Source organism: Oncorhynchus clarkii, chromosome 29, assembly GCF_045791955.1.
Source record: "Oncorhynchus clarkii lewisi isolate Uvic-CL-2024 chromosome 29, UVic_Ocla_1.0, whole genome shotgun sequence".
NCBI lineage: Eukaryota > Metazoa > Chordata > Actinopteri > Salmoniformes > Salmonidae > Oncorhynchus > Oncorhynchus clarkii.
In genome coordinates, this window is record NC_092175.1 from 4,186,891 (window position 1) to 4,212,244 (window position 25,354).

At 45.2% G+C, this 25,354-nt stretch overlaps 62 non-coding genes across 62 annotated transcripts; all 62 read right to left on the bottom strand.

Moving 5' to 3' along the window:
- Positions 1-435: 435 nt before the first annotated feature.
- On the bottom strand, positions 436-506 carry trnag-gcc (transfer RNA glycine (anticodon GCC)). Its single transcript has one exon. It is a non-coding gene; the product is annotated as a tRNA-Gly (tRNA).
- A 113-nt stretch (positions 507-619) lies between these two features.
- trnad-guc (transfer RNA aspartic acid (anticodon GUC)) lies at positions 620-691 on the bottom strand. Its single transcript has one exon. It is a non-coding gene; the product is annotated as a tRNA-Asp (tRNA).
- Positions 692-1,241: 550 nt separating this feature from the next.
- On the bottom strand, positions 1,242-1,312 carry trnag-gcc (transfer RNA glycine (anticodon GCC)). The gene has a single exon. It is a non-coding gene; the product is annotated as a tRNA-Gly (tRNA).
- A 113-nt stretch (positions 1,313-1,425) lies between these two features.
- trnad-guc (transfer RNA aspartic acid (anticodon GUC)) lies at positions 1,426-1,497 on the bottom strand. The gene has a single exon. It is a non-coding gene; the product is annotated as a tRNA-Asp (tRNA).
- Positions 1,498-2,047: 550 nt separating this feature from the next.
- trnag-gcc (transfer RNA glycine (anticodon GCC)) lies at positions 2,048-2,118 on the bottom strand. The gene has a single exon. It is a non-coding gene; the product is annotated as a tRNA-Gly (tRNA).
- Positions 2,119-2,231: 113 nt separating this feature from the next.
- On the bottom strand, positions 2,232-2,303 carry trnad-guc (transfer RNA aspartic acid (anticodon GUC)). The gene has a single exon. It is a non-coding gene; the product is annotated as a tRNA-Asp (tRNA).
- A 550-nt stretch (positions 2,304-2,853) lies between these two features.
- On the bottom strand, positions 2,854-2,924 carry trnag-gcc (transfer RNA glycine (anticodon GCC)). The gene has a single exon. It is a non-coding gene; the product is annotated as a tRNA-Gly (tRNA).
- A 113-nt stretch (positions 2,925-3,037) lies between these two features.
- On the bottom strand, positions 3,038-3,109 carry trnad-guc (transfer RNA aspartic acid (anticodon GUC)). Its single transcript has one exon. It is a non-coding gene; the product is annotated as a tRNA-Asp (tRNA).
- Positions 3,110-3,659: 550 nt separating this feature from the next.
- Positions 3,660-3,730, bottom strand: trnag-gcc (transfer RNA glycine (anticodon GCC)). The gene has a single exon. It is a non-coding gene; the product is annotated as a tRNA-Gly (tRNA).
- Positions 3,731-3,843: 113 nt separating this feature from the next.
- Positions 3,844-3,915, bottom strand: trnad-guc (transfer RNA aspartic acid (anticodon GUC)). The gene has a single exon. It is a non-coding gene; the product is annotated as a tRNA-Asp (tRNA).
- A 550-nt stretch (positions 3,916-4,465) lies between these two features.
- On the bottom strand, positions 4,466-4,536 carry trnag-gcc (transfer RNA glycine (anticodon GCC)). The gene has a single exon. It is a non-coding gene; the product is annotated as a tRNA-Gly (tRNA).
- A 113-nt stretch (positions 4,537-4,649) lies between these two features.
- On the bottom strand, positions 4,650-4,721 carry trnad-guc (transfer RNA aspartic acid (anticodon GUC)). Its single transcript has one exon. It is a non-coding gene; the product is annotated as a tRNA-Asp (tRNA).
- Positions 4,722-5,271: 550 nt separating this feature from the next.
- Positions 5,272-5,342, bottom strand: trnag-gcc (transfer RNA glycine (anticodon GCC)). The gene has a single exon. It is a non-coding gene; the product is annotated as a tRNA-Gly (tRNA).
- A 113-nt stretch (positions 5,343-5,455) lies between these two features.
- trnad-guc (transfer RNA aspartic acid (anticodon GUC)) lies at positions 5,456-5,527 on the bottom strand. The gene has a single exon. It is a non-coding gene; the product is annotated as a tRNA-Asp (tRNA).
- Positions 5,528-6,077: 550 nt separating this feature from the next.
- Positions 6,078-6,148, bottom strand: trnag-gcc (transfer RNA glycine (anticodon GCC)). Its single transcript has one exon. It is a non-coding gene; the product is annotated as a tRNA-Gly (tRNA).
- A 113-nt stretch (positions 6,149-6,261) lies between these two features.
- On the bottom strand, positions 6,262-6,333 carry trnad-guc (transfer RNA aspartic acid (anticodon GUC)). Its single transcript has one exon. It is a non-coding gene; the product is annotated as a tRNA-Asp (tRNA).
- A 550-nt stretch (positions 6,334-6,883) lies between these two features.
- Positions 6,884-6,954, bottom strand: trnag-gcc (transfer RNA glycine (anticodon GCC)). Its single transcript has one exon. It is a non-coding gene; the product is annotated as a tRNA-Gly (tRNA).
- A 113-nt stretch (positions 6,955-7,067) lies between these two features.
- trnad-guc (transfer RNA aspartic acid (anticodon GUC)) lies at positions 7,068-7,139 on the bottom strand. The gene has a single exon. It is a non-coding gene; the product is annotated as a tRNA-Asp (tRNA).
- Positions 7,140-7,689: 550 nt separating this feature from the next.
- On the bottom strand, positions 7,690-7,760 carry trnag-gcc (transfer RNA glycine (anticodon GCC)). The gene has a single exon. It is a non-coding gene; the product is annotated as a tRNA-Gly (tRNA).
- A 113-nt stretch (positions 7,761-7,873) lies between these two features.
- Positions 7,874-7,945, bottom strand: trnad-guc (transfer RNA aspartic acid (anticodon GUC)). The gene has a single exon. It is a non-coding gene; the product is annotated as a tRNA-Asp (tRNA).
- A 550-nt stretch (positions 7,946-8,495) lies between these two features.
- Positions 8,496-8,566, bottom strand: trnag-gcc (transfer RNA glycine (anticodon GCC)). The gene has a single exon. It is a non-coding gene; the product is annotated as a tRNA-Gly (tRNA).
- Positions 8,567-8,679: 113 nt separating this feature from the next.
- On the bottom strand, positions 8,680-8,751 carry trnad-guc (transfer RNA aspartic acid (anticodon GUC)). Its single transcript has one exon. It is a non-coding gene; the product is annotated as a tRNA-Asp (tRNA).
- Positions 8,752-9,301: 550 nt separating this feature from the next.
- On the bottom strand, positions 9,302-9,373 carry trnag-gcc (transfer RNA glycine (anticodon GCC)). Its single transcript has one exon. It is a non-coding gene; the product is annotated as a tRNA-Gly (tRNA).
- A 113-nt stretch (positions 9,374-9,486) lies between these two features.
- trnad-guc (transfer RNA aspartic acid (anticodon GUC)) lies at positions 9,487-9,558 on the bottom strand. The gene has a single exon. It is a non-coding gene; the product is annotated as a tRNA-Asp (tRNA).
- Positions 9,559-10,108: 550 nt separating this feature from the next.
- Positions 10,109-10,179, bottom strand: trnag-gcc (transfer RNA glycine (anticodon GCC)). The gene has a single exon. It is a non-coding gene; the product is annotated as a tRNA-Gly (tRNA).
- Positions 10,180-10,292: 113 nt separating this feature from the next.
- trnad-guc (transfer RNA aspartic acid (anticodon GUC)) lies at positions 10,293-10,364 on the bottom strand. The gene has a single exon. It is a non-coding gene; the product is annotated as a tRNA-Asp (tRNA).
- A 550-nt stretch (positions 10,365-10,914) lies between these two features.
- trnag-gcc (transfer RNA glycine (anticodon GCC)) lies at positions 10,915-10,986 on the bottom strand. Its single transcript has one exon. It is a non-coding gene; the product is annotated as a tRNA-Gly (tRNA).
- A 113-nt stretch (positions 10,987-11,099) lies between these two features.
- trnad-guc (transfer RNA aspartic acid (anticodon GUC)) lies at positions 11,100-11,171 on the bottom strand. The gene has a single exon. It is a non-coding gene; the product is annotated as a tRNA-Asp (tRNA).
- Positions 11,172-11,721: 550 nt separating this feature from the next.
- trnag-gcc (transfer RNA glycine (anticodon GCC)) lies at positions 11,722-11,793 on the bottom strand. The gene has a single exon. It is a non-coding gene; the product is annotated as a tRNA-Gly (tRNA).
- Positions 11,794-11,906: 113 nt separating this feature from the next.
- Positions 11,907-11,978, bottom strand: trnad-guc (transfer RNA aspartic acid (anticodon GUC)). The gene has a single exon. It is a non-coding gene; the product is annotated as a tRNA-Asp (tRNA).
- Positions 11,979-12,528: 550 nt separating this feature from the next.
- On the bottom strand, positions 12,529-12,599 carry trnag-gcc (transfer RNA glycine (anticodon GCC)). The gene has a single exon. It is a non-coding gene; the product is annotated as a tRNA-Gly (tRNA).
- Positions 12,600-12,712: 113 nt separating this feature from the next.
- On the bottom strand, positions 12,713-12,784 carry trnad-guc (transfer RNA aspartic acid (anticodon GUC)). Its single transcript has one exon. It is a non-coding gene; the product is annotated as a tRNA-Asp (tRNA).
- Positions 12,785-13,334: 550 nt separating this feature from the next.
- Positions 13,335-13,405, bottom strand: trnag-gcc (transfer RNA glycine (anticodon GCC)). The gene has a single exon. It is a non-coding gene; the product is annotated as a tRNA-Gly (tRNA).
- Positions 13,406-13,518: 113 nt separating this feature from the next.
- trnad-guc (transfer RNA aspartic acid (anticodon GUC)) lies at positions 13,519-13,590 on the bottom strand. Its single transcript has one exon. It is a non-coding gene; the product is annotated as a tRNA-Asp (tRNA).
- Positions 13,591-14,140: 550 nt separating this feature from the next.
- Positions 14,141-14,212, bottom strand: trnag-gcc (transfer RNA glycine (anticodon GCC)). The gene has a single exon. It is a non-coding gene; the product is annotated as a tRNA-Gly (tRNA).
- A 113-nt stretch (positions 14,213-14,325) lies between these two features.
- trnad-guc (transfer RNA aspartic acid (anticodon GUC)) lies at positions 14,326-14,397 on the bottom strand. The gene has a single exon. It is a non-coding gene; the product is annotated as a tRNA-Asp (tRNA).
- A 550-nt stretch (positions 14,398-14,947) lies between these two features.
- trnag-gcc (transfer RNA glycine (anticodon GCC)) lies at positions 14,948-15,018 on the bottom strand. Its single transcript has one exon. It is a non-coding gene; the product is annotated as a tRNA-Gly (tRNA).
- Positions 15,019-15,131: 113 nt separating this feature from the next.
- On the bottom strand, positions 15,132-15,203 carry trnad-guc (transfer RNA aspartic acid (anticodon GUC)). The gene has a single exon. It is a non-coding gene; the product is annotated as a tRNA-Asp (tRNA).
- Positions 15,204-15,753: 550 nt separating this feature from the next.
- On the bottom strand, positions 15,754-15,824 carry trnag-gcc (transfer RNA glycine (anticodon GCC)). Its single transcript has one exon. It is a non-coding gene; the product is annotated as a tRNA-Gly (tRNA).
- Positions 15,825-15,936: 112 nt separating this feature from the next.
- On the bottom strand, positions 15,937-16,008 carry trnad-guc (transfer RNA aspartic acid (anticodon GUC)). The gene has a single exon. It is a non-coding gene; the product is annotated as a tRNA-Asp (tRNA).
- A 550-nt stretch (positions 16,009-16,558) lies between these two features.
- trnag-gcc (transfer RNA glycine (anticodon GCC)) lies at positions 16,559-16,629 on the bottom strand. The gene has a single exon. It is a non-coding gene; the product is annotated as a tRNA-Gly (tRNA).
- A 115-nt stretch (positions 16,630-16,744) lies between these two features.
- On the bottom strand, positions 16,745-16,816 carry trnad-guc (transfer RNA aspartic acid (anticodon GUC)). Its single transcript has one exon. It is a non-coding gene; the product is annotated as a tRNA-Asp (tRNA).
- Positions 16,817-17,366: 550 nt separating this feature from the next.
- On the bottom strand, positions 17,367-17,437 carry trnag-gcc (transfer RNA glycine (anticodon GCC)). Its single transcript has one exon. It is a non-coding gene; the product is annotated as a tRNA-Gly (tRNA).
- A 112-nt stretch (positions 17,438-17,549) lies between these two features.
- trnad-guc (transfer RNA aspartic acid (anticodon GUC)) lies at positions 17,550-17,621 on the bottom strand. The gene has a single exon. It is a non-coding gene; the product is annotated as a tRNA-Asp (tRNA).
- A 550-nt stretch (positions 17,622-18,171) lies between these two features.
- Positions 18,172-18,242, bottom strand: trnag-gcc (transfer RNA glycine (anticodon GCC)). The gene has a single exon. It is a non-coding gene; the product is annotated as a tRNA-Gly (tRNA).
- Positions 18,243-18,354: 112 nt separating this feature from the next.
- Positions 18,355-18,426, bottom strand: trnad-guc (transfer RNA aspartic acid (anticodon GUC)). The gene has a single exon. It is a non-coding gene; the product is annotated as a tRNA-Asp (tRNA).
- Positions 18,427-18,976: 550 nt separating this feature from the next.
- trnag-gcc (transfer RNA glycine (anticodon GCC)) lies at positions 18,977-19,047 on the bottom strand. The gene has a single exon. It is a non-coding gene; the product is annotated as a tRNA-Gly (tRNA).
- A 112-nt stretch (positions 19,048-19,159) lies between these two features.
- trnad-guc (transfer RNA aspartic acid (anticodon GUC)) lies at positions 19,160-19,231 on the bottom strand. The gene has a single exon. It is a non-coding gene; the product is annotated as a tRNA-Asp (tRNA).
- Positions 19,232-19,781: 550 nt separating this feature from the next.
- trnag-gcc (transfer RNA glycine (anticodon GCC)) lies at positions 19,782-19,852 on the bottom strand. Its single transcript has one exon. It is a non-coding gene; the product is annotated as a tRNA-Gly (tRNA).
- Positions 19,853-19,965: 113 nt separating this feature from the next.
- Positions 19,966-20,037, bottom strand: trnad-guc (transfer RNA aspartic acid (anticodon GUC)). Its single transcript has one exon. It is a non-coding gene; the product is annotated as a tRNA-Asp (tRNA).
- Positions 20,038-20,587: 550 nt separating this feature from the next.
- trnag-gcc (transfer RNA glycine (anticodon GCC)) lies at positions 20,588-20,658 on the bottom strand. The gene has a single exon. It is a non-coding gene; the product is annotated as a tRNA-Gly (tRNA).
- A 112-nt stretch (positions 20,659-20,770) lies between these two features.
- On the bottom strand, positions 20,771-20,842 carry trnad-guc (transfer RNA aspartic acid (anticodon GUC)). Its single transcript has one exon. It is a non-coding gene; the product is annotated as a tRNA-Asp (tRNA).
- Positions 20,843-21,392: 550 nt separating this feature from the next.
- trnag-gcc (transfer RNA glycine (anticodon GCC)) lies at positions 21,393-21,463 on the bottom strand. The gene has a single exon. It is a non-coding gene; the product is annotated as a tRNA-Gly (tRNA).
- Positions 21,464-21,575: 112 nt separating this feature from the next.
- Positions 21,576-21,647, bottom strand: trnad-guc (transfer RNA aspartic acid (anticodon GUC)). The gene has a single exon. It is a non-coding gene; the product is annotated as a tRNA-Asp (tRNA).
- Positions 21,648-22,197: 550 nt separating this feature from the next.
- On the bottom strand, positions 22,198-22,268 carry trnag-gcc (transfer RNA glycine (anticodon GCC)). Its single transcript has one exon. It is a non-coding gene; the product is annotated as a tRNA-Gly (tRNA).
- Positions 22,269-22,380: 112 nt separating this feature from the next.
- Positions 22,381-22,452, bottom strand: trnad-guc (transfer RNA aspartic acid (anticodon GUC)). The gene has a single exon. It is a non-coding gene; the product is annotated as a tRNA-Asp (tRNA).
- Positions 22,453-23,002: 550 nt separating this feature from the next.
- On the bottom strand, positions 23,003-23,073 carry trnag-gcc (transfer RNA glycine (anticodon GCC)). Its single transcript has one exon. It is a non-coding gene; the product is annotated as a tRNA-Gly (tRNA).
- A 112-nt stretch (positions 23,074-23,185) lies between these two features.
- On the bottom strand, positions 23,186-23,257 carry trnad-guc (transfer RNA aspartic acid (anticodon GUC)). The gene has a single exon. It is a non-coding gene; the product is annotated as a tRNA-Asp (tRNA).
- Positions 23,258-23,805: 548 nt separating this feature from the next.
- trnag-gcc (transfer RNA glycine (anticodon GCC)) lies at positions 23,806-23,876 on the bottom strand. Its single transcript has one exon. It is a non-coding gene; the product is annotated as a tRNA-Gly (tRNA).
- A 112-nt stretch (positions 23,877-23,988) lies between these two features.
- On the bottom strand, positions 23,989-24,060 carry trnad-guc (transfer RNA aspartic acid (anticodon GUC)). Its single transcript has one exon. It is a non-coding gene; the product is annotated as a tRNA-Asp (tRNA).
- Positions 24,061-24,610: 550 nt separating this feature from the next.
- On the bottom strand, positions 24,611-24,681 carry trnag-gcc (transfer RNA glycine (anticodon GCC)). Its single transcript has one exon. It is a non-coding gene; the product is annotated as a tRNA-Gly (tRNA).
- A 112-nt stretch (positions 24,682-24,793) lies between these two features.
- trnad-guc (transfer RNA aspartic acid (anticodon GUC)) lies at positions 24,794-24,865 on the bottom strand. The gene has a single exon. It is a non-coding gene; the product is annotated as a tRNA-Asp (tRNA).
- Positions 24,866-25,354: the final 489 nt, after the last annotated feature.

A 25,354-nucleotide genomic window follows, 5' to 3' on the forward strand; every position in this document is an offset into this window, starting at 1 on the left:
AGAAACTACTGTGACCCCTCTATGGAAAGCTGGGACTCTCACGAACACGTACATGTAATCGATTTCGCTCTATACCACTCACAGGCCACACACTCGTAGTTAGAAGGTGACGCGTTTGTGGGATGTCCCAGGACATTGTCACAAATGCCAAACTCAAGACAGTTGTCGATGACTAGTTGGTTACTCGTTTCCCATTTAACAACTAAAGCCTTGCACAAAGTAAATCACCTCACACACTGGACATCTACAATGGATTCACCAAAGTCTTCTGAGAATGAGTAAATGTCCAAACTGAAAATGAAAGCAAAGTCAGATTTTTCAAGAGTCAGTTGAGATTTCGACCAAGACCAGAGATTTCTGTTGGCCTGGCAATCGAGCACAGATTTCTTCCTCAGGGGTTTGCATACTTCTCGAAATTACATGTTCAAAACATCCTGCATTGGCCGGGAATCGAACCCGGGCCTCCCGCGTGGCAGGCGAGAATTCTACCACTGAACAACCAATGCCTTGGAATACTGAGATAATGCTGGAAATCATATCATAAAGCTTTATCTCCAAGCATATTTTTCGCATAGTGGGCTCAGCTACATTGTTCACCCTAAAAAAAAAGCAGTCCTTTCTCCCCGTCGGGGAATTGAACCCCGGTCTCCCGCGTGACAGGCGGGGATACTCACCACTATACTAACGAGGAGCTGGTGTGGAGGACGTTTGAAAAAACGTGGAGCATTGGTACTAACTATACGTTGGCAGTGTTGGGCTTTAACACTTCTAACCAAAACATCTGTATAGACTGAATAGTTGGAGCTAGAAACTACTGTGACCCCTCTATGGAAAGCTGGGACTCTCACGAACACGTACATGTAATCGATTTCGCTCTATACCACTCACAGGCCACACACTCGTAGTTAGAAGGTGACGCGTTTGTGGGATGTCCCAGGACATTGTCACAAATGCCAAACTCAAGACAGTTGTCGATGACTAGTTGGTTACTCGTTTCCCATTTAACAACTAAAGCCTTGCACAAAGTAAATCACCTCACACACTGGACATCTACAATGGATTCACCAAAGTCTTCTGAGAATGAGTAAATGTCCAAACTGAAAATGAAAGCAAAGTCAGATTTTTCAAGAGTCAGTTGAGATTTCGACCAAGACCAGAGATTTCTGTTGGCCTGGCAATCGAGCACAGATTTCTTCCTCAGGGGTTTGCATACTTTTCGAAATGACATGTTCAAAACATCCTGCATTGGCCGGGAATCGAACCCGGGCCTCCCGCGTGGCAGGCGAGAATTCTACCACTGAACAACCAATGCCTTGGAATACTGAGATAATGCTGGAAATCATATCATAAAGCTTTATCTCCAAGCATATTTTTCGCATAGTGGGCTCAGCTACATTGTTCACCCTAAAAAAAAAGCAGTCCTTTCTCCCCGTCGGGGAATTGAACCCCGGTCTCCCGCGTGACAGGCGGGGATACTCACCACTATACTAACGAGGAGCTGGTGTGGAGGACGTTTGAAAAAACGTGGAGCATTGGTACTAACTATACGTTGGCAGTGTTGGGCTTTAACACTTCTAACCAAAACATCTGTATAGACTGAATAGTTGGAGCTAGAAACTACTGTGACCCCTCTATGGAAAGCTGGGACTCTCACGAACACGTACATGTAATCGATTTCGCTCTATACCACTCACAGGCCACACACTCGTAGTTAGAAGGTGACGCGTTTGTGGGATGTCCCAGGACATTGTCACAAATGCCAAACTCAAGACAGTTGTCGATGACTAGTTGGTTACTCGTTTCCCATTTAACAACTAAAGCCTTGCACAAAGTAAATCACCTCACACACTGGACATCTACAATGGATTCACCAAAGTCTTCTGAGAATGAGTAAATGTCCAAACTGAAAATGAAAGCAAAGTCAGATTTTTCAAGAGTCAGTTGAGATTTCGACCAAGACCAGAGATTTCTGTTGGCCTGGCAATCGAGCACAGATTTCTTCCTCAGGGGTTTGCATACTTCTCGAAATTACATGTTCAAAACATCCTGCATTGGCCGGGAATCGAACCCGGGCCTCCCGCGTGGCAGGCGAGAATTCTACCACTGAACAACCAATGCCTTGGAATACTGAGATAATGCTGGAAATCATATCATAAAGCTTTATCTCCAAGCATATTTTTCGCATAGTGGGCTCAGCTACATTGTTCACCCTAAAAAAAAAGCAGTCCTTTCTCCCCGTCGGGGAATTGAACCCCGGTCTCCCGCGTGACAGGCGGGGATACTCACCACTATACTAACGAGGAGCTGGTGTGGAGGACGTTTGAAAAAACGTGGAGCATTGGTACTAACTATACGTTGGCAGTGTTGGGCTTTAACACTTCTAACCAAAACATCTGTATAGACTGAATAGTTGGAGCTAGAAACTACTGTGACCCCTCTATGGAAAGCTGGGACTCTCACGAACACGTACATGTAATCGATTTCGCTCTATACCACTCACAGGCCACACACTCGTAGTTAGAAGGTGACGCGTTTGTGGGATGTCCCAGGACATTGTCACAAATGCCAAACTCAAGACAGTTGTCGATGACTAGTTGGTTACTCGTTTCCCATTTAACAACTAAAGCCTTGCACAAAGTAAATCACCTCACACACTGGACATCTACAATGGATTCACCAAAGTCTTCTGAGAATGAGTAAATGTCCAAACTGAAAATGAAAGCAAAGTCAGATTTTTCAAGAGTCAGTTGAGATTTCGACCAAGACCAGAGATTTCTGTTGGCCTGGCAATCGAGCACAGATTTCTTCCTCAGGGGTTTGCATACTTCTCGAAATTACATGTTCAAAACATCCTGCATTGGCCGGGAATCGAACCCGGGCCTCCCGCGTGGCAGGCGAGAATTCTACCACTGAACAACCAATGCCTTGGAATACTGAGATAATGCTGGAAATCATATCATAAAGCTTTATCTCCAAGCATATTTTTCGCATAGTGGGCTCAGCTACATTGTTCACCCTAAAAAAAAAGCAGTCCTTTCTCCCCGTCGGGGAATTGAACCCCGGTCTCCCGCGTGACAGGCGGGGATACTCACCACTATACTAACGAGGAGCTGGTGTGGAGGACGTTTGAAAAAACGTGGAGCATTGGTACTAACTATACGTTGGCAGTGTTGGGCTTTAACACTTCTAACCAAAACATCTGTATAGACTGAATAGTTGGAGCTAGAAACTACTGTGACCCCTCTATGGAAAGCTGGGACTCTCACGAACACGTACATGTAATCGATTTCGCTCTATACCACTCACAGGCCACACACTCGTAGTTAGAAGGTGACGCGTTTGTGGGATGTCCCAGGACATTGTCACAAATGCCAAACTCAAGACAGTTGTCGATGACTAGTTGGTTACTCGTTTCCCATTTAACAACTAAAGCCTTGCACAAAGTAAATCACCTCACACACTGGACATCTACAATGGATTCACCAAAGTCTTCTGAGAATGAGTAAATGTCCAAACTGAAAATGAAAGCAAAGTCAGATTTTTCAAGAGTCAGTTGAGATTTCGACCAAGACCAGAGATTTCTGTTGGCCTGGCAATCGAGCACAGATTTCTTCCTCAGGGGTTTGCATACTTCTCGAAATTACATGTTCAAAACATCCTGCATTGGCCGGGAATCGAACCCGGGCCTCCCGCGTGGCAGGCGAGAATTCTACCACTGAACAACCAATGCCTTGGAATACTGAGATAATGCTGGAAATCATATCATAAAGCTTTATCTCCAAGCATATTTTTCGCATAGTGGGCTCAGCTACATTGTTCACCCTAAAAAAAAAGCAGTCCTTTCTCCCCGTCGGGGAATTGAACCCCGGTCTCCCGCGTGACAGGCGGGGATACTCACCACTATACTAACGAGGAGCTGGTGTGGAGGACGTTTGAAAAAACGTGGAGCATTGGTACTAACTATACGTTGGCAGTGTTGGGCTTTAACACTTCTAACCAAAACATCTGTATAGACTGAATAGTTGGAGCTAGAAACTACTGTGACCCCTCTATGGAAAGCTGGGACTCTCACGAACACGTACATGTAATCGATTTCGCTCTATACCACTCACAGGCCACACACTCGTAGTTAGAAGGTGACGCGTTTGTGGGATGTCCCAGGACATTGTCACAAATGCCAAACTCAAGACAGTTGTCGATGACTAGTTGGTTACTCGTTTCCCATTTAACAACTAAAGCCTTGCACAAAGTAAATCACCTCACACACTGGACATCTACAATGGATTCACCAAAGTCTTCTGAGAATGAGTAAATGTCCAAACTGAAAATGAAAGCAAAGTCAGATTTTTCAAGAGTCAGTTGAGATTTCGACCAAGACCAGAGATTTCTGTTGGCCTGGCAATCGAGCACAGATTTCTTCCTCAGGGGTTTGCATACTTCTCGAAATTACATGTTCAAAACATCCTGCATTGGCCGGGAATCGAACCCGGGCCTCCCGCGTGGCAGGCGAGAATTCTACCACTGAACAACCAATGCCTTGGAATACTGAGATAATGCTGGAAATCATATCATAAAGCTTTATCTCCAAGCATATTTTTCGCATAGTGGGCTCAGCTACATTGTTCACCCTAAAAAAAAAGCAGTCCTTTCTCCCCGTCGGGGAATTGAACCCCGGTCTCCCGCGTGACAGGCGGGGATACTCACCACTATACTAACGAGGAGCTGGTGTGGAGGACGTTTGAAAAAACGTGGAGCATTGGTACTAACTATACGTTGGCAGTGTTGGGCTTTAACACTTCTAACCAAAACATCTGTATAGACTGAATAGTTGGAGCTAGAAACTACTGTGACCCCTCTATGGAAAGCTGGGACTCTCACGAACACGTACATGTAATCGATTTCGCTCTATACCACTCACAGGCCACACACTCGTAGTTAGAAGGTGACGCGTTTGTGGGATGTCCCAGGACATTGTCACAAATGCCAAACTCAAGACAGTTGTCGATGACTAGTTGGTTACTCGTTTCCCATTTAACAACTAAAGCCTTGCACAAAGTAAATCACCTCACACACTGGACATCTACAATGGATTCACCAAAGTCTTCTGAGAATGAGTAAATGTCCAAACTGAAAATGAAAGCAAAGTCAGATTTTTCAAGAGTCAGTTGAGATTTCGACCAAGACCAGAGATTTCTGTTGGCCTGGCAATCGAGCACAGATTTCTTCCTCAGGGGTTTGCATACTTCTCGAAATTACATGTTCAAAACATCCTGCATTGGCCGGGAATCGAACCCGGGCCTCCCGCGTGGCAGGCGAGAATTCTACCACTGAACAACCAATGCCTTGGAATACTGAGATAATGCTGGAAATCATATCATAAAGCTTTATCTCCAAGCATATTTTTCGCATAGTGGGCTCAGCTACATTGTTCACCCTAAAAAAAAAGCAGTCCTTTCTCCCCGTCGGGGAATTGAACCCCGGTCTCCCGCGTGACAGGCGGGGATACTCACCACTATACTAACGAGGAGCTGGTGTGGAGGACGTTTGAAAAAACGTGGAGCATTGGTACTAACTATACGTTGGCAGTGTTGGGCTTTAACACTTCTAACCAAAACATCTGTATAGACTGAATAGTTGGAGCTAGAAACTACTGTGACCCCTCTATGGAAAGCTGGGACTCTCACGAACACGTACATGTAATCGATTTCGCTCTATACCACTCACAGGCCACACACTCGTAGTTAGAAGGTGACGCGTTTGTGGGATGTCCCAGGACATTGTCACAAATGCCAAACTCAAGACAGTTGTCGATGACTAGTTGGTTACTCGTTTCCCATTTAACAACTAAAGCCTTGCACAAAGTAAATCACCTCACACACTGGACATCTACAATGGATTCACCAAAGTCTTCTGAGAATGAGTAAAAGTCCAAACTGAAAATGAAAGCAAAGTCAGATTTTTCAAGAGTCAGTTGAGATTTCGACCAAGACCAGAGATTTCTGTTGGCCTGGCAATCGAGCACAGATTTCTTCCTCAGGGGTTTGCATACTTCTCGAAATTACATGTTCAAAACATCCTGCATTGGCCGGGAATCGAACCCGGGCCTCCCGCGTGGCAGGCGAGAATTCTACCACTGAACAACCAATGCCTTGGAATACTGAGATAATGCTGGAAATCGTATCATAAAGCTTTATCTCCAAGCATATTTTTCGCATAGTGGGCTCAGCTACATTGTTCACCCTAAAAAAAAAGCAGTCCTTTCTCCCCGTCGGGGAATTGAACCCCGGTCTCCCGCGTGACAGGCGGGGATACTCACCACTATACTAACGAGGAGCTGGTGTGGAGGACGTTTGAAAAAACGTGGAGCATTGGTACTAACTATACGTTGGCAGTGTTGGGCTTTAACACTTCTAACCAAAACATCTGTATAGACTGAATAGTTGGAGCTAGAAACTACTGTGACCCCTCTATGGAAAGCTGGGACTCTCACGAACACGTACATGTAATCGATTTCGCTCTATACCACTCACAGGCCACACACTCGTAGTTAGAAGGTGACGCGTTTGTGGGATGTCCCAGGACATTGTCACAAATGCCAAACTCAAGACAGTTGTCGATGACTAGTTGGTTACTCGTTTCCCATTTAACAACTAAAGCCTTGCACAAAGTAAATCACCTCACACACTGGACATCTACAATGGATTCACCAAAGTCTTCTGAGAATGAGTAAATGTCCAAACTGAAAATGAAAGCAAAGTCAGATTTTTCAAGAGTCAGTTGAGATTTCGACCAAGACCAGAGATTTCTGTTGGCCTGGCAATCGAGCACAGATTTCTTCCTCAGGGGTTTGCATACTTCTCGAAATTACATGTTCAAAACATCCTGCATTGGCCGGGAATCGAACCCGGGCCTCCCGCGTGGCAGGCGAGAATTCTACCACTGAACAACCAATGCCTTGGAATACTGAGATAATGCTGGAAATCGTATCATAAAGCTTTATCTCCAAGCATATTTTTCGCATAGTGGGCTCAGCTACATTGTTCACCCTAAAAAAAAAGCAGTCCTTTCTCCCCGTCGGGGAATTGAACCCCGGTCTCCCGCGTGACAGGCGGGGATACTCACCACTATACTAACGAGGAGCTGGTGTGGAGGACGTTTGAAAAAACGTGGAGCATTGGTACTAACTATACGTTGGCAGTGTTGGGCTTTAACACTTCTAACCAAAACATCTGTATAGACTGAATAGTTGGAGCTAGAAACTACTGTGACCCCTCTATGGAAAGCTGGGACTCTCACGAACACGTACATGTAATCGATTTCGCTCTATACCACTCACAGGCCACACACTCGTAGTTAGAAGGTGACGCGTTTGTGGGATGTCCCAGGACATTGTCACAAATGCCAAACTCAAGACAGTTGTCGATGACTAGTTGGTTACTCGTTTCCCATTTAACAACTAAAGCCTTGCACAAAGTAAATCACCTCACACACTGGACATCTACAATGGATTCACCAAAGTCTTCTGAGAATGAGTAAATGTCCAAACTGAAAATGAAAGCAAAGTCAGATTTTTCAAGAGTCAGTTGAGATTTCGACCAAGACCAGAGATTTCTGTTGGCCTGGCAATCGAGCACAGATTTCTTCCTCAGGGGTTTGCATACTTCTCGAAATTACATGTTCAAAACATCCTGCATTGGCCGGGAATCGAACCCGGGCCTCCCGCGTGGCAGGCGAGAATTCTACCACTGAACAACCAATGCCTTGGAATACTGAGATAATGCTGGAAATCGTATCATAAAGCTTTATCTCCAAGCATATTTTTCGCATAGTGGGCTCAGCTACATTGTTCACCCTAAAAAAAAAGCAGTCCTTTCTCCCCGTCGGGGAATTGAACCCCGGTCTCCCGCGTGACAGGCGGGGATACTCACCACTATACTAACGAGGAGCTGGTGTGGAGGACGTTTGAAAAAACGTGGAGCATTGGTACTAACTATACGTTGGCAGTGTTGGGCTTTAACACTTCTAACCAAAACATCTGTATAGACTGAATAGTTGGAGCTAGAAACTACTGTGACCCCTCTATGGAAAGCTGGGACTCTCACGAACACGTACATGTAATCGATTTCGCTCTATACCACTCACAGGCCACACACTCGTAGTTAGAAGGTGACGCGTTTGTGGGATGTCCCAGGACATTGTCACAAATGCCAAACTCAAGACAGTTGTCGATGACTAGTTGGTTACTCGTTTCCCATTTAACAACTAAAGCCTTGCACAAAGTAAATCACCTCACACACTGGACATCTACAATGGATTCACCAAAGTCTTCTGAGAATGAGTAAAAGTCCAAACTGAAAATGAAAGCAAAGTCAGATTTTTCAAGAGTCAGTTGAGATTTCGACCAAGACCAGAGATTTCTGTTGGCCTGGCAATCGAGCACAGATTTCTTCCTCAGGGGTTTGCATACTTCTCGAAATTACATGTTCAAAACATCCTGCATTGGCCGGGAATCGAACCCGGGCCTCCCGCGTGGCAGGCGAGAATTCTACCACTGAACAACCAATGCCTTGGAATACTGAGATAATGCTGGAAATCGTATCATAAAGCTTTATCTCCAAGCATATTTTTCGCATAGTGGGCTCAGCTACATTGTTCACCCTAAAAAAAAAGCAGTCCTTTCTCCCCGTCGGGGAATTGAACCCCGGTCTCCCGCGTGACAGGCGGGGATACTCACCACTATACTAACGAGGAGCTGGTGTGGAGGACGTTTGAAAAAACGTGGAGCATTGGTACTAACTATACGTTGGCAGTGTTGGGCTTTAACACTTCTAACCAAAACATCTGTATAGACTGAATAGTTGGAGCTAGAAACTACTGTGACCCCTCTATGGAAAGCTGGGACTCTCACGAACACGTACATGTAATCGATTTCGCTCTATACCACTCACAGGCCACACACTCGTAGTTAGAAGGTGACGCGTTTGTGGGATGTCCCAGGACATTGTCACAAATGCCAAACTCAAGACAGTTGTCGATGACTAGTTGGTTACTCGTTTCCCATTTAACAACTAAAGCCTTGCACAAAGTAAATCACCTCACACACTGGACATCTACAATGGATTCACCAAAGTCTTCTGAGAATGAGTAAAAGTCCAAACTGAAAATGAAAGCAAAGTCAGATTTTTCAAGAGTCAGTTGAGATTTCGACCAAGACCAGAGATTTCTGTTGGCCTGGCAATCGAGCACAGATTTCTTCCTCAGGGGTTTGCATACTTCTCGAAATTACATGTTCAAAACATCCTGCATTGGCCGGGAATCGAACCCGGGCCTCCCGCAGTGGCAGGCGAGAATTCTACCACTGAACAACCAATGCCTTGGAATACTGAGATAATGCTGGAAATCGTATCATAAAGCTTTATCTCCAAGCATATTTTTCGCATAGTGGGCTCAGCTACATTGTTCACCCTAAAAAAAAAGCAGTCCTTTCTCCCCGTCGGGGAATTGAACCCCGGTCTCCCGCGTGACAGGCGGGGATACTCACCACTATACTAACGAGGAGCTGGTGTGGAGGACGTTTGAAAAAACGTGGAGCATTGGTACTAACTATACGTTGGCAGTGTTGGGCTTTAACACTTCTAACCAAAACATCTGTATAGACTGAATAGTTGGAGCTAGAAACTACTGTGACCCCTCTATGGAAAGCTGGGACTCTCACGAACACGTACATGTAATCGATTTCGCTCTATACCACTCACAGGCCACACACTCGTAGTTAGAAGGTGACGCGTTTGTGGGATGTCCCAGGACATTGTCACAAATGCCAAACTCAAGACAGTTGTCGATGACTAGTTGGTTACTCGTTTCCCATTTAACAACTAAAGCCTTGCACAAAGTAAATCACCTCACACACTGGACATCTACAATGGATTCACCAAAGTCTTCTGAGAATGAGTAAAAGTCCAAACTGAAAATGAAAGCAAAGTCAGATTTTTCAAGAGTCAGTTGAGATTTCGACCAAGACCAGAGATTTCTGTTGGCCTGGCAATCGAGCACAGATTTCTTCCTCAGGGGTTTGCATACTTCTCGAAATTACATGTTCAAAACATCCTGCATTGGCCGGGAATCGAACCCGGGCCTCCCGCGTGGCAGGCGAGAATTCTACCACTGAACAACCAATGCCTTGGAATACTGAGATAATGCTGGAAATCGTATCATAAAGCTTTATCTCCAAGCATATTTTTCGCATAGTGGGCTCAGCTACATTGTTCACCCTAAAAAAAAAGCAGTCCTTTCTCCCCGTCGGGGAATTGAACCCCGGTCTCCCGCGTGACAGGCGGGGATACTCACCACTATACTAACGAGGAGCTGGTGTGGAGGACGTTTGAAAAAACGTGGAGCATTGGTACTAACTATACGTTGGCAGTGTTGGGCTTTAACACTTCTAACCAAAACATCTGTATAGACTGAATAGTTGGAGCTAGAAACTACTGTGACCCCTCTATGGAAAGCTGGGACTCTCACGAACACGTACATGTAATCGATTTCGCTCTATACCACTCACAGGCCACACACTCGTAGTTAGAAGGTGACGCGTTTGTGGGATGTCCCAGGACATTGTCACAAATGCCAAACTCAAGACAGTTGTCGATGACTAGTTGGTTACTCGTTTCCCATTTAACAACTAAAGCCTTGCACAAAGTAAATCACCTCACACACTGGACATCTACAATGGATTCACCAAAGTCTTCTGAGAATGAGTAAAAGTCCAAACTGAAAATGAAAGCAAAGTCAGATTTTTCAAGAGTCAGTTGAGATTTCGACCAAGACCAGAGATTTCTGTTGGCCTGGCAATCGAGCACAGATTTCTTCCTCAGGGGTTTGCATACTTCTCGAAATTACATGTTCAAAACATCCTGCATTGGCCGGGAATCGAACCCGGGCCTCCCGCAGTGGCAGGCGAGAATTCTACCACTGAACAACCAATGCCTTGGAATACTGAGATAATGCTGGAAATCGTATCATAAAGCTTTATCTCCAAGCATATTTTTCGCATAGTGGGCTCAGCTACATTGTTCACCCTAAAAAAAAAGCAGTCCTTTCTCCCCGTCGGGGAATTGAACCCCGGTCTCCCGCGTGACAGGCGGGGATACTCACCACTATACTAACGAGGAGCTGGTGTGGAGGACGTTTGAAAAAACGTGGAGCATTGGTACTAACTATACGTTGGCAGTGTTGGGCTTTAACACTTCTAACCAAAACATCTGTATAGACTGAATAGTTGGAGCTAGAAACTACTGTGACCCCTCTATGGAAAGCTGGGACTCTCACGAACACGTACATGTAATCGATTTCGCTCTATACCACTCACAGGCCACACACTCGTAGTTAGAAGGTGACGCGTTTGTGGGATGTCCCAGGACATTGTCACAAATGCCAAACTCAAGACAGTTGTCGATGACTAGTTGGTTACTCGTTTCCCATTTAACAACTAAAGCCTTGCACAAAGTAAATCACCTCACACACTGGACATCTACAATGGATTCACCAAAGTCTTCTGAGAATGAGTAAAAGTCCAAACTGAAAATGAAAGCAAAGTCAGATTTTTCAAGAGTCAGTTGAGATTTCGACCAAGACCAGAGATTTCTGTTGGCCTGGCAATCGAGCACAGATTTCTTCCTCAGGGGTTTGCATACTTCTCGAAATTACATGTTCAAAACATCCTGCATTGGCCGGGAATCGAACCCGGGCCTCCCGCAGTGGCAGGCGAGAATTCTACCACTGAACAACCAATGCCTTGGAATACTGAGATAATGCTGGAAATCGTATCATAAAGCTTTATCTCCAAGCATATTTTTCGCATAGTGGGCTCAGCTACATTGTTCACCCTAAAAAAAAAGCAGTCCTTTCTCCCCGTCGGGGAATTGAACCCCGGTCTCCCGCGTGACAGGCGGGGATACTCACCACTATACTAACGAGGAGCTGGTGTGGAGGACGTTTGAAAAAACGTGGAGCATTGGTACTAACTATACGTTGGCAGTGTTGGGCTTTAACACTTCTAACCAAAACATCTGTATAGACTGAATAGTTGGAGCTAGAAACTACTGTGACCCCTCTATGGAAAGCTGGGACTCTCACGAACACGTACATGTAATCGATTTCGCTCTATACCACTCACAGGCCACACACTCGTAGTTAGAAGGTGACGCGTTTGTGGGATGTCCCAGGACATTGTCACAAATGCCAAACTCAAGACAGTTGTCGATGACTAGTTGGTTACTCGTTTCCCATTTAACAACTAAAGCCTTGCACAAAGTAAATCACCTCACACACTGGACATCTACAATGGATTCACCAAAGTCTTCTGAGAATGAGTAAAAGTCCAAACTGAAAATGAAAGCAAAGTCAGATTTTTCAAGAGTCAGTTGAGATTTCGACCAAGACCAGAGATTTCTGTTGGCCTGGCAATCGAGCACAGATTTCTTCCTCAGGGGTTTGCATACTTCTCGAAATTACATGTTCAAAACATCCTGCATTGGCCGGGAATCGAACCCGGGCCTCCCGCAGGGCAGGCGAGAATTCTACCACTGAACAACCAATGCCTTGGAATACTGAGATAATGCTGGAAATCGTATCATAAAGCTTTATCTCCAAGCATATTTTTCGCATAGTGGGCTCAGCTACATTGTTCACCCTAAAAAAAAAGCAGTCCTTTCTCCCCGTCGGGGAATTGAACCCCGGTCTCCCGCGTGACAGGCGGGGATACTCACCACTATACTAACGAGGAGCTGGTGTGGAGGACGTTTGAAAAAACGTGGAGCATTGGTACTAACTATACGTTGGCAGTGTTGGGCTTTAACACTTCTAACCAAAACATCTGTATAGACTGAATAGTTGGAGCTAGAAACTACTGTGACCCCTCTATGGAAAGCTGGGACTCTCACGAACACGTACATGTAATCGATTTCGCTCTATACCACTCACAGGCCACACACTCGTAGTTAGAAGGTGACGCGTTTGTGGGATGTCCCAGGACATTGTCACAAATGCCAAACTCAAGACAGTTGTCGATGACTAGTTGGTTACTCGTTTCCCATTTAACAACTAAAGCCTTGCACAAAGTAAATCACCTCACACACTGGACATCTACAATGGATTCACCAAAGTCTTCTGAGAATGAGTAAAAGTCCAAACTGAAAATGAAAGCAAAGTCAGATTTTTCAAGAGTCAGTTGAGATTTCGACCAAGACCAGAGATTTCTGTTGGCCTGGCAATCGAGCACAGATTTCTTCCTCAGGGGTTTGCATACTTCTCGAAATTACATGTTCAAAACATCCTGCATTGGCCGGGAATCGAACCCGGGCCTCCCGCGTGGCAGGCGAGAATTCTACCACTGAACAACCAATGCCTTGGAATACTGAGATAATGCTGGAAATCGTATCATAAAGCTTTATCTCCAAGCATATTTTTCGCATAGTGGGCTCAGCTACATTGTTCACCCTAAAAAAAAAGCAGTCCTTTCTCCCCGTCGGGGAATTGAACCCCGGTCTCCCGCGTGACAGGCGGGGATACTCACCACTATACTAACGAGGAGCTGGTGTGGAGGACGTTTGAAAAAACGTGGAGCATTGGTACTAACTATACGTTGGCAGTGTTGGGCTTTAACACTTCTAACCAAAACATCTGTATAGACTGAATAGTTGGAGCTAGAAACTACTGTGACCCCTCTATGGAAAGCTGGGACTCTCACGAACACGTACATGTAATCGATTTCGCTCTATACCACTCACAGGCCACACACTCGTAGTTAGAAGGTGACGCGTTTGTGGGATGTCCCAGGACATTGTCACAAATGCCAAACTCAAGACAGTTGTCGATGACTAGTTGGTTACTCGTTTCCCATTTAACAACTAAAGCCTTGCACAAAGTAAATCACCTCACACACTGGACATCTACAATGGATTCACCAAAGTCTTCTGAGAATGAGTAAAAGTCCAAACTGAAAATGAAAGCAAAGTCAGATTTTTCAAGAGTCAGTTGAGATTTCGACCAAGACCAGAGATTTCTGTTGGCCTGGCAATCGAGCACAGATTTCTTCCTCAGGGGTTTGCATACTTCTCGAAATTACATGTTCAAAACATCCTGCATTGGCCGGGAATCGAACCCGGGCCTCCCGCAGTGGCAGGCGAGAATTCTACCACTGAACAACCAATGCCTTGGAATACTGAGATAATGCTGGAAATCGTATCATAAAGCTTTATCTCCAAGCATATTTTTCGCATAGTGGGCTCAGCTACATTGTTCACCCTAAAAAAAAAGCAGTCCTTTCTCCCCGTCGGGGAATTGAACCCCGGTCTCCCGCGTGACAGGCGGGGATACTCACCACTATACTAACGAGGAGCTGGTGTGGAGGACGTTTGAAAAAACGTGGAGCATTGGTACTAACTATACGTTGGCAGTGTTGGGCTTTAACACTTCTAACCAAAACATCTGTATAGACTGAATAGTTGGAGCTAGAAACTACTGTGACCCCTCTATGGAAAGCTGGGACTCTCACGAACACGTACATGTAATCGATTTCGCTCTATACCACTCACAGGCCACACACTCGTAGTTAGAAGGTGACGCGTTTGTGGGATGTCCCAGGACATTGTCACAAATGCCAAACTCAAGACAGTTGTCGATGACTAGTTGGTTACTCGTTTCCCATTTAACAACTAAAGCCTTGCACAAAGTAAATCACCTCACACACTGGACATCTACAATGGATTCACCAAAGTCTTCTGAGAATGAGTAAAAGTCCAAACTGAAAATGAAAGCAAAGTCAGATTTTTCAAGAGTCAGTTGAGATTTCGACCAAGACCAGAGATTTCTGTTGGCCTGGCAATCGAGCACAGATTTCTTCCTCAGGGGTTTGCATACTTCTCGAAATTACATGTTCAAAACATCCTGCATTGGCCGGGAATCGAACCCGGGCCTCCCGCAGGGCAGGCGAGAATTCTACCACTGAACAACCAATGCCTTGGAATACTGAGATAATGCTGGAAATCGTATCATAAAGCTTTATCTCCAAGCATATTTTTCGCATAGTGGGCTCAGCTACATTGTTCACCCTAAAAAAAAAGCAGTCCTTTCTCCCCGTCGGGGAATTGAACCCCGGTCTCCCGCGTGACAGGCGGGGATACTCACCACTATACTAACGAGGAGCTGGTGTGGAGGACGTTTGAAAAAACGTGGAGCATTGGTACTAACTATACGTTGGCAGTGTTGGGCTTTAACACTTCTAACCAAAACATCTGTATAGACTGAATAGTTGGAGCTAGAAACTACTGTGACCCCTCTATGGAAAGCTGGGACTCTCACGAACACGTACATGTAATCGATTTCGCTCTATACCACTCACAGGCCACACACTCGTAGTTAGAAGGTGACGCGTTTGTGGGATGTCCCAGGACATTGTCACAAATGCCAAACTCAAGACAGTTGTCGATGACTAGTTGGTTACTCGTTTCCCATTTAACAACTAAAGCCTTGCACAAAGTAAATCACCTCACACACTGGACATCTACAATGGATTCACCAAAGTCTTCTGAGAATGAGTAAAAGTCCAAACTGAAAATGAAAGCAAAGTCAGATTTTTCAAGAGTCAGTTGAGATTTCGACCAAGACCAGAGATTTCTGTTGGCCTGGCAATCGAGCACAGATTTCTTCCTCAGGGGTTTGCATACTTCTCGAAATTACATGTTCAAAACATCCTGCATTGGCCGGGAATCGAAGCCGGGCCTCCCGCAGGGCAGGCGAGAATTCTACCACTGAACAACCAATGCCTTGGAATACTGAGATAATGCTGGAAATCGTATCATAAAGCTTTATCTCCAAGCATATTTTTCGCATAGTGGGCTCAGCTACATTGTTCACCCTAAAAAAAAGCAGTCCTTTCTCCCCGTCGGGGAATTGAACCCCGGTCTCCCGCGTGACAGGCGGGGATACTCACCACTATACTAACGAGGAGCTGGTGTGGAGGACGTTTGAAAAAACGTGGAGCATTGGTACTAACTATACGTTGGCAGTGTTGGGCTTTAACACTTCTAACCAAAACATCTGTATAGACTGAATAGTTGGAGCTAGAAACTACTGTGACCCCTCTATGGAAAGCTGGGACTCTCACGAACACGTACATGTAATCGATTTCGCTCTATACCACTCACAGGCCACACACTCGTAGTTAGAAGGTGACGCGTTTGTGGGATGTCCCAGGACATTGTCACAAATGCCAAACTCAAGACAGTTGTCGATGACTAGTTGGTTACTCGTTTCCCATTTAACAACTAAAGCCTTGCACAAAGTAAATCACCTCACACACTGGACATCTACAATGGATTCACCAAAGTCTTCTGAGAATGAGTAAAAGTCCAAACTGAAAATGAAAGCAAAGTCAGATTTTTCAAGAGTCAGTTGAGATTTCGACCAAGACCAGAGATTTCTGTTGGCCTGGCAATCGAGCACAGATTTCTTCCTCAGGGGTTTGCATACTTCTCGAAATTACATGTTCAAAACATCCTGCATTGGCCGGGAATCGAAGCCGGGCCTCCCGCAGGGCAGGCGAGAATTCTACCACTGAACAACCAATGCCTTGGAATACTGAGATAATGCTGGAAATCGTATCATAAAGCTTTATCTCCAAGCATATTTTTCGCATAGTGGGCTCAGCTACATTGTTCACCCTAAAAAAAAAAAGCAGTCATTTCTCCCCGTCGGGGAATTGAACCCCGGTCTCCCGCGTGACAGGCGGGGATACTCACCACTATACTAACGAGGAGCTGGTGTGGAGGACGTTTGAAAAAACGTGGAGCATTGGTACTAACTATACGTTGGCAGTGTTGGGCTTTAACACTTCTAACCAAAACATCTGTATAGACTGAATAGTTGGAGCTAGAAACTACTGTGACCCCTCTATGGAAAGCTGGGACTCTCACGAACACGTACATGTAATCGATTTCGCTCTATACCACTCACAGGCCACACACTCGTAGTTAGAAGGTGACGCGTTTGTGGGATGTCCCAGGACATTGTCACAAATGCCAAACTCAAGACAGTTGTCGATGACTAGTTGGTTACTCGTTTCCCATTTAACAACTAAAGCCTTGCACAAAGTAAATCACCTCACACACTGGACATCTACAATGGATTCACCAAAGTCTTCTGAGAATGAGTAAAAGTCCAAACTGAAAATGAAAGCAAAGTCAGATTTTTCAAGAGTCAGTTGAGATTTCGACCAAGACCAGAGATTTCTGTTGGCCTGGCAATCGAGCACAGATTTCTTCCTCAGGGGTTTGCATACTTCTCGAAATTACATGTTCAAAACATCCTGCATTGGCCGGGAATCGAAGCCGGGCCTCCCGCAGGGCAGGCGAGAATTCTACCACTGAACAACCAATGCCTTGGAATACTGAGATAATGCTGGAAATCGTATCATAAAGCTTTATCTCCAAGCATATTTTTCGCATAGTGGGCTCAGCTACATTGTTCACCCTAAAAAAAAGCAGTCCTTTCTCCCCGTCGGGGAATTGAACCCCGGTCTCCCGCGTGACAGGCGGGGATACTCACCACTATACTAACGAGGAGCTGGTGTGGAGGACGTTTGAAAAAACGTGGAGCATTGGTACTAACTATACGTTGGCAGTGTTGGGCTTTAACACTTCTAACCAAAACATCTGTATAGACTGAATAGTTGGAGCTAGAAACTACTGTGACCCCTCTATGGAAAGCTGGGACTCTCACGAACACGTACATGTAATCGATTTCGCTCTATACCACTCACAGGCCACACACTCGTAGTTAGAAGGTGACGCGTTTGTGGGATGTCCCAGGACATTGTCACAAATGCCAAACTCAAGACAGTTGTCGATGACTAGTTGGTTACTCGTTTCCCATTTAACAACTAAAGCCTTGCACAAAGTAAATCACCTCACACACTGGACATCTACAATGGATTCACCAAAGTCTTCTGAGAATGAGTAAAAGTCCAAACTGAAAATGAAAGCAAAGTCAGATTTTTCAAGAGTCAGTTGAGATTTCGACCAAGACCAGAGATTTCTGTTGGCCTGGCAATCGAGCACAGATTTCTTCCTCAGGGGTTTGCATACTTCTCGAAATTACATGTTCAAAACATCCTGCATTGGCCGGGAATCGAAGCCGGGCCTCCCGCAGGGCAGGCGAGAATTCTACCACTGAACAACCAATGCCTTGGAATACTGAGATAATGCTGGAAATCGTATCATAAAGCTTTATCTCCAAGCATATTTTTCGCATAGTGGGCTCAGCTACATTGTTCACCCTAAAAAAAAGCAGTCCTTTCTCCCCGTCGGGGAATTGAACCCCGGTCTCCCGCGTGACAGGCGGGGATACTCACCACTATACTAACGAGGAGCTGGTGTGGAGGACGTTTGAAAAAACGTGGAGCATTGGTACTAACTATACGTTGGCAGTGTTGGGCTTTAACACTTCTAACCAAAACATCTGTATAGACTGAATAGTTGGAGCTAGAAACTACTGTGACCCCTCTATGGAAAGCTGGGACTCTCACGAACACGTACATGTAATCGATTTCGCTCTATACCACTCACAGGCCACACACTCGTAGTTAGAAGGTGACGCGTTTGTGGGATGTCCCAGGACATTGTCACAAATGCCAAACTCAAGACAGTTGTCGATGACTAGTTGGTTACTCGTTTCCCATTTAACAACTAAAGCCTTGCACAAAGTAAATCACCTCACACACTGGACATCTACAATGGATTCACCAAAGTCTTCTGAGAATGAGTAAAAGTCCAAACTGAAAATGAAAGCAAAGTCAGATTTTTCAAGAGTCAGTTGAGATTTCGACCAAGACCAGAGATTTCTGTTGGCCTGGCAATCGAGCACAGATTTCTTCCTCAGGGGTTTGCATACTTCTCGAAATTACATGTTCAAAACATCCTGCATTGGCCGGGAATCGAAGCCGGGCCTCCCGCAGGGCAGGCGAGAATTCTACCACTGAACAACCAATGCCTTGGAATACTGAGATAATGCTGGAAATCGTATCATAAAGCTTTATCTCCAAGCATATTTTTCGCATAGTGGGCTCAGCTACATTGTTCACCCTAAAAAAAAGCAGTCCTTTCTCCCCGTCGGGGAATTGAACCCCGGTCTCCCGCGTGACAGGCGGGGATACTCACCACTATACTAACGAGGAGCTGGTGTGGAGGACGTTTGAAAAAACGTGGAGCATTGGTACTAACTATACGTTGGCAGTGTTGGGCTTTAACACTTCTAACCAAAACATCTGTATAGACTGAATAGTTGGAGCTAGAAACTACTGTGACCCCTCTATGGAAAGCTGGGACTCTCACGAACACGTACATGTAATCGATTTCGCTCTATACCACTCACAGGCCACACACTCGTAGTTAGAAGGTGACGCGTTTGTGGGATGTCCCAGGACATTGTCACAAATGCCAAACTCAAGACAGTTGTCGATGACTAGTTGGTTACTCGTTTCCCATTTAACAACTAAAGCCTTGCACAAAGTAAATCACCTCACACACTGGACATCTACAATGGATTCACCAAAGTCTTCTGAGAATGAGTAAAAGTCCAAACTGAAAATGAAAGCAAAGTCAGATTTTTCAAGAGTCAGTTGAGATTTCGACCAAGACCAGAGATTTCTGTTGGCCTGGCAATCGAGCACAGATTTCTTCCTCAGGGGTTTGCATACTTCTCGAAATTACATGTTCAAAACATCCTGCATTGGCCGGGAATCGAAGCCGGGCCTCCCGCAGGGCAGGCGAGAATTCTACCACTGAACAACCAATGCCTTGGAATACTGAGATAATGCTGGAAATCGTATCATAAAGCTTTATCTCCAAGCATATTTTTCGCATAGTGGGCTCAGCTACATTGTTCACCCTAAAAAAAAAGCAGTCCTTTCTCCCCGTCGGGGAATTGAACCCCGGTCTCCCGCGTGACAGGCGGGGATACTCACCACTATACTAACGAGGAGCTGGTGTGGAGGACGTTTGAAAAAACGTGGAGCATTGGTACTAACTATACGTTGGCAGTGTTGGGCTTTAACACTTCTAACCAAAACATCTGTATAGACTGAATAGTTGGAGCTAGAAACTACTGTGACCCCTCTATGGAAAGCTGGGACTCTCACGAACACGTACATGTAATCGATTTCGCTCTATACCACTCACAGGCCACACACTCGTAGTTAGAAGGTGACGCGTTTGTGGGATGTCCCAGGACATTGTCACAAATGCCAAACTCAAGACAGTTGTCGATGACTAGTTGGTTACTCGTTTCCCATTTAACAACTAAAGCCTTGCACAAAGTAAATCACCTCACACACTGGACATCTACAATGGATTCACCAAAGTCTTCTGAGAATGAGTAAAAGTCCAAACTGAAAATGAAAGCAAAGTCAGATTTTTCAAGAGTCAGTTGAGATTTCGACCAAGACCAGAGATTTCTGTTGGCCTGGCAATCGAGCACAGATTTCTTCCTCAGGGGTTTGCATACTTCTCGAAATTACATGTTCAAAACATCCTGCATTGGCCGGGAATCGAAGCCGGGCCTCCCGCAGGGCAGGCGAGAATTCTACCACTGAACAACCAATGCCTTGGAATACTGAGATAATGCTGGAAATCGTATCATAAAGCTTTATCTCCAAGCATATTTTTCGCATAGTGGGCTCAGCTACATTGTTCACCCTAAAAAAAAGCAGTCCTTTCTCCCCGTCGGGGAATTGAACCCCGGTCTCCCGCGTGACAGGCGGGGATACTCACCACTATACTAACGAGGAGCTGGTGTGGAGGACGTTTGAAAAAACGTGGAGCATTGGTACTAACTATACGTTGGCAGTGTTGGGCTTTAACACTTCTAACCAAAACATCTGTATAGACTGAATAGTTGGAGCTAGAAACTACTGTGACCCCTCTATGGAAAGCTGGGACTCTCACGAACACGTACATGTAATCGATTTCGCTCTATACCACTCACAGGCCACACACTCGTAGTTAGAAGGTGACGCGTTTGTGGGATGTCCCAGGACATTGTCACAAATGCCAAACTCAAGACAGTTGTCGATGACTAGTTGGTTACTCGTTTCCCATTTAACAACTAAAGCCTTGCACAAAGTAAATCACCTCACACACTGGACATCTACAATGGATTCACCAAAGTCTTCTGAGAATGAGTAAAAGTCCAAACTGAAAATGAAAGCAAAGTCAGATTTTTCAAGAGTCAGTTGAGATTTCGACCAAGACCAGAGATTTCTGTTGGCCTGGCAATCGAGCACAGATTTCTTCCTCAGGGGTTTGCATACTTCTCGAAATTACATGTTCAAAACATCCTGCATTGGCCGGGAATCGAAGCCGGGCCTCCCGCAGGGCAGGCGAGAATTCTACCACTGAACAACCAATGCCTTGGAATACTGAGATAATGCTGGAAATCGTATCATAAAGCTTTATCTCCAAGCATATTTTTCGCATAGTGGGCTCAGCTACATTGTTCACCCTAAAAAAAAGCAGTCCTTTCTCCCCGTCGGGGAATTGAACCCCGGTCTCCCGCGTGACAGGCGGGGATACTCACCACTATACTAACGAGGAGCTGGTGTGGAGGACGTTTGAAAAAACGTGGAGCATTGGTACTAACTATACGTTGGCAGTGTTGGGCTTTAACACTTCTAACCAAAACATCTGTATAGACTGAATAGTTGGAGCTAGAAACTACTGTGACCCCTCTATGGAAAGCTGGGACTCTCACGAACACGTACATGTAATCGATTTCGCTCTATACCACTCACAGGCCACACACTCGTAGTTAGAAGGTGACGCGTTTGTGGGATGTCCCAGGACATTGTCACAAATGCCAAACTCAAGACAGTTGTCGATGACTAGTTGGTTACTCGTTTCCCATTTAACAACTAAAGCCTTGCACAAAGTAAATCACCTCACACACTGGACATCTACAATGGATTCACCAAAGTCTTCTGAGAATGAGTAAAAGTCCAAACTGAAAATGAAAGCAAAGTCAGATTTTTCAAGAGTCAGTTGAGATTTCGACCAAGACCAGAGATTTCTGTTGGCCTGGCAATCGAGCACAGATTTCTTCCTCAGGGGTTTGCATACTTCTCGAAATTACATGTTCAAAACATCCTGCATTGGCCGGGAATCGAAGCCGGGCCTCCCGCAGGGCAGGCGAGAATTCTACCACTGAACAACCAATGCCTTGGAATACTGAGATAATGCTGGAAATCGTATCATAAAGCTTTATCTCCAAGCATATTTTTCGCATAGTGGGCTCAGCTACATTGTTCACCCTAAAAAAAAGCAGTCCTTTCTCCCCGTCGGGGAATTGAACCCCGGTCTCCCGCGTGACAGGCGGGGATACTCACCACTATACTAACGAGGAGCTGGTGTGGAGGACGTTTGAAAAAACGTGGAGCATTGGTACTAACTATACGTTGGCAGTGTTGGGCTTTAACACTTCTAACCAAAACATCTGTATAGACTGAATAGTTGGAGCTAGAAACTACTGTGACCCCTCTATGGAAAGCTGGGACTCTCACGAACACGTACATGTAATCGATTTCGCTCTATACCACTCACAGGCCACACACTCGTAGTTAGAAGGTGACGCGTTTGTGGGATGTCCCAGGACATTGTCACAAATGCCAAACTCAAGACAGTTGTCGATGACTAGTTGGTTACTCGTTTCCCATTTAACAACTAAAGCCTTGCACAAAGTAAATCACCTCACACACTGGACATCTACAATGGATTCACCAAAGTCTTCTGAGAATGAGTAAAAGTCCAAACTGAAAATGAAAGCAAAGTCAGATTTTTCAAGAGTCAGTTGAGATTTCGACCAAGACCAGAGATTTCTGTTGGCCTGGCAATCGAGCACAGATTTCTTCCTCAGGGGTTTGCATACTTCTCGAAATTACATGTTCAAAACATCCTGCATTGGCCGGGAATCGAAGCCGGGCCTCCCGCAGGGCAGGCGAGAATTCTACCACTGAACAACCAATGCCTTGGAATACTGAGATAATGCTGGAAATCGTATCATAAAGCTTTATCTCCAAGCATATTTTTCGCATAGTGGGCTCAGCTACATTGTTCACCCTAAAAAAAAGCAGTCCTTTCTCCCCGTCGGGGAATTGAACCCCGGTCTCCCGCGTGACAGGCGGGGATACTCACCACTATACTAACGAGGAGCTGGTGTGGAGGACGTTTGAAAAAACGTGGAGCATTGGTACTAACTATACGTTGGCAGTGTTGGGCTTTAACACTTCTAACCAAAACATCTGTATAGACTGAATAGTTGGAGCTAGAAACTACTGTGACCCCTCTATGGAAAGCTGGGACTCTCACGAACACGTACATGTAATCGATTTCGCTCTATACCACTCACAGGCCACACACTCGTAGTTAGAAGGTGACGCGTTTGTGGGATGTCCCAGGACATTGTCACAAATGCCAAACTCAAGACAGTTGTCGATGACTAGTTGGTTACTCGTTTCCCATTTAACAACTAAAGCCTTGCACAAAGTAAATCACCTCACACACTGGACATCTACAATGGATTCACCAAAGTCTTCTGAGAATGAGTAAAAGTCCAAACTGAAAATGAAAGCAAAGTCAGATTTTTCAAGAGTCAGTTGAGATTTCGACCAAGAAGAGATTTCTGTTGGCCTGGCAATCGAGCACAGATTTCTTCCTCAGGGGTTTGCATACTTCTCGAAATTACATGTTCAAAACATCCTGCATTGGCCGGGAATCGAAGCCGGGCCTCCCGCAGGGCAGGCGAGAATTCTACCACTGAACAACCAATGCCTTGGAATACTGAGATAATGCTGGAAATCGTATCATAAAGCTTTATCTCCAAGCATATTTTTCGCATAGTGGGCTCAGCTACATTGTTCACCCTAAAAAAAAGCAGTCCTTTCTCCCCGTCGGGGAATTGAACCCCGGTCTCCCGCGTGACAGGCGGGGATACTCACCACTATACTAACGAGGAGCTGGTGTGGAGGACGTTTGAAAAAACGTGGAGCATTGGTACTAACTATACGTTGGCAGTGTTGGGCTTTAACACTTCTAACCAAAACATCTGTATAGACTGAATAGTTGGAGCTAGAAACTACTGTGACCCCTCTATGGAAAGCTGGGACTCTCACGAACACGTACATGTAATCGATTTCGCTCTATACCACTCACAGGCCACACACTCGTAGTTAGAAGGTGACGCGTTTGTGGGATGTCCCAGGACATTGTCACAAATGCCAAACTCAAGACAGTTGTCGATGACTAGTTGGTTACTCGTTTCCCATTTAACAACTAAAGCCTTGCACAAAGTAAATCACCTCACACACTGGACATCTACAATGGATTCACCAAAGTCTTCTGAGAATGAGTAAAAGTCCAAACTGAAAATGAAAGCAAAGTCAGATTTTTCAAGAGTCAGTTGAGATTTCGACCAAGACCAGAGATTTCTGTTGGCCTGGCAATCGAGCACAGATTTCTTCCTCAGGGGTTTGCATACTTCTCGAAATTACATGTTCAAAACATCCTGCATTGGCCGGGAATCGAAGCCGGGCCTCCCGCAGGGCAGGCGAGAATTCTACCACTGAACAACCAATGCCTTGGAATACTGAGATAATGCTGGAAATCGTATCATAAAGCTTTATCTCCAAGCATATTTTTCGCATAGTGGGCTCAGCTACATTGTTCACCCTAAAAAAAAGCAGTCCTTTCTCCCCGTCGGGGAATTGAACCCCGGTCTCCCGCGTGACAGGCGGGGATACTCACCACTATACTAACGAGGAGCTGGTGTGGAGGACGTTTGAAAAAACGTGGAGCATTGGTACTAACTATACGTTGGCAGTGTTGGGCTTTAACACTTCTAACCAAAACATCTGTATAGACTGAATAGTTGGAGCTAGAAACTACTGTGACCCCTCTATGGAAAGCTGGGACTCTCACGAACACGTACATGTAATCGATTTCGCTCTATACCACTCACAGGCCACACACTCGTAGTTAGAAGGTGACGCGTTTGTGGGATGTCCCAGGACATTGTCACAAATGCCAAACTCAAGACAGTTGTCGATGACTAGTTGGTTACTCGTTTCCCATTTAACAACTAAAGCCTTGCACAAAGTAAATCACCTCACACACTGGACATCTACAATGGATTCACCAAAGTCTTCTGAGAATGAGTAAAAGTCCAAACTGAAAATGAAAGCAAAGTCAGATTTTTCAAGAGTCAGTTGAGATTTCGACCAAGACCAGAGATTTCTGTTGGCCTGGCAATC